The following is a 2,911-nucleotide window of genomic DNA, read 5'->3' on the forward strand; positions in this document are numbered from 1 at the left end:
TACATACAAGTCTATACCGGATCAAATCGGTTAAGATTGATGACCTTAAATTAATTTTATATACATTATTATGATATTGTTCTTGGGAGATTTCGTTTCCTTGAGAATTAATATGTTAATAATGAATGCCTCTATATTTTACAAAGAAACAAGATGTGTTTGTGAAACACTATGCGCCCGGCGGCAACAAAGTTCTAAAAAGCTATTCTTAGTAAATATGTTACAGTCAAGGTCATATGATCATTGTCTTTGGTGTCGTTTGAAAGCACTTAATTAAAGTCTCTATCTCCTATGGTTCAAAAGTTATGGCAAAAATTCGAAAAAGCTATTTTTAGCATATAGGTCACAGTAAAGGTCACAAGGCCATTGACCTTGGTGTCAGTTGAAAGTGCTTAATTAGTGGAGTATGCATACCAGATATGAAGTCTCTATCTCGCATGGTTCAAAAGTTATGGCGAAGGTTAAAGTTGACAACAGACAGACAAAGAAACAAACAGACAAACAGATAAACAGACAAACAGACAGACAGGACAAAAACAATACTAGTATAAGCCCCGAATAAATTCGGGCGCATAAAAACAAGTTTAACGATCTGTAAACAATGCAGATAAATTGTCTCAGCCAAAGCGAATCTTCGAACACTTGGTACATAAAATGTGAATCCCCGAATTATTTTTATGCTCCCGGATCGATATATCCGCGGCGTATATTGTTTTTGTCCTGTCTGTCTGTTTGTTTGTTTGTTTGTTTGTCCCGAGCTTTAACCTTCACCATAACGTTTGAACCATGAAAGATAGAGACTTAATATTTGGTATGCATACTCCACTAATTAAGCTCTTTCAAATGACACCAAGGTCAATGACCTTGTGACCTTGACTGTGGCCTATATGCTAAAAATTTTTTTTTTCTGCAAACTTTAACCTTCGCCATAACTTTTGAACCATGAAAGATAGAGACTTCATATTTGGTATGCAAACTCCACTAATCAGGTTCTTCCAAATGACACCAAGGTCAATGACCTTGTGACCTTTGACTGTGACCTTAATGCTAAAAATAGCTTTTTCCGATCTTTGTTGCCGCCGGGCGCATAGTGTTTCACAAACACATCTTGTTTTTTATCCACAAATGGTTGAAAAAATATGTAAAGGGTATCAAAAAATGAATTTTGCATTTTGACTGGTTCTGATATTCATGATTGACAATTAACCTTGTACATGTAGTACTTAGGCGCTCCTTTTGCAGAGTACCATGCAGAAATATAGACTAGCTAATTGCATTAACTTAATAGAAGGCATGTTTGGAACTAATTTTTTTACAGACTGAATTTTTGTGCCCCTGCGATTGAAGATTGAGGGTTTATATTTTTAGTCCTGTCCGTCCGACTGTTTTTTTTTAAAATTATATTTAATTGAGAACTGCCAATATCATCTATAAGCAATAGCAGTTGGCAGTAAGCACTGAGTATAGTTTGTAGTTAGCAAGGCTGTCGTAAACATGCATAATGGAATTTCATAATTAGTTTAAAGTATCTATATTCTTCAACGTTTTTTAATTATTAAATTATTATTTTATTTACATAGTTCCTCATATTATTTAGACACATCTCTACGTGTAGCTTCTGCACACCGGAGCATAGTGAAACTTCAGAGATATTTTTACCATGTGTTGTTTAGTGCTATCATCTTACCGATTTGACCAAAAATTCTAACCAAAAGAAAATAAGCATTTTTGGTATAATTATATATATATACTTTCTCTCCCGCTGCAAATAATAAGAATTACATTTTGCTGAACTAATATTGACAGCAGTCAATCAAACATTCTATCAGCATAATTTGGGATCACAGATTGTTTGAAGGTGACGGTCTGATTGGATTTGTGATTGACATTCAATTTTTTCATTTACATGACTCAGATATAGAGGCGACTTTCAGATTGATCATACAGTGGTCCATTTAACCGCTTAACAATTCAAATTTCTAAAATGATTTAGAGTTTTAGCGAAATAATATTATCTCGTTATCATAGTTATTAAAATATGTATAAGGAGATAACTCATTTAAGACAAGAATCTAACTTATTTTAACGATATCATATACTTACTCGTTTTATTTATTTATTTATCATTCGCTTTAAAACGCGTGCATGTATCGTCGGGTTCGTAATTCCGGAATAACCGGAAGTTTCTTTAAAATTCTGAATACATCGGAGGTCAAATGTTGAAATGAAAAGATATCAGTGGTATGAACCTATAATGAGGTATTTAAAAGGTTATGCTGTATTGAAAGATTTTTCATTGTATATATGGAGGCTTTCATTGGACAGCTTAACTAATTTTGCACAATTGTACCCCATCTTGCATATGTTAACCAACAGAATGCTAAACAAAGCGTCGATCAAGTTTATAATATCTGACTTTGGCTTAAGTAGACGCTTGGACAGTATAGCTTATTTAAGCTATATCGTGTAATATTGCTAAATCGCAAGAATGTACCCAACTTGCAACATTTTTACCGAAGAGTGTCGACATAAAATATATTTCTGGTGTTGTGGACGTGCAGATTTGGCAAGCCTTGTTTGTAGAACACTTCTCTAGAGTAAAGGGGGGCCTAGTGTAAATAATAACCTCGTCTATCACATTTTCTCTCTTTCTACTACACTTGTTGCATTGACTACCCCTTGGGTTGCATTGTACCATGTGAAATTCCTGCAAGGGGATGCTCTTTTAGGACTAGAATACAGCACAGGCACCTGACGAGTGGATGGTGTACCCCTCACCCCAAGCTTCTTAGAATTTTTATTTGACACTAAAACATGAATTCCTAGTCTATCACCCCTATATGTCAATATCTGATATCATTTCTGCTTTTCTTTAAGAAAATGGCCCTTTATAGTTTTTAAAAATACCAAA

The sequence above is a fragment of the Saccostrea cucullata genome, unplaced genomic scaffold (genome assembly GCF_032062105.1).
Source record: "Saccostrea cucullata isolate Sc308-1 unplaced genomic scaffold, CSIRO_AGI_Scuc_v1 ctg4624, whole genome shotgun sequence".
Taxonomy (NCBI): domain Eukaryota; kingdom Metazoa; phylum Mollusca; class Bivalvia; order Ostreida; family Ostreidae; genus Saccostrea; species Saccostrea cuccullata.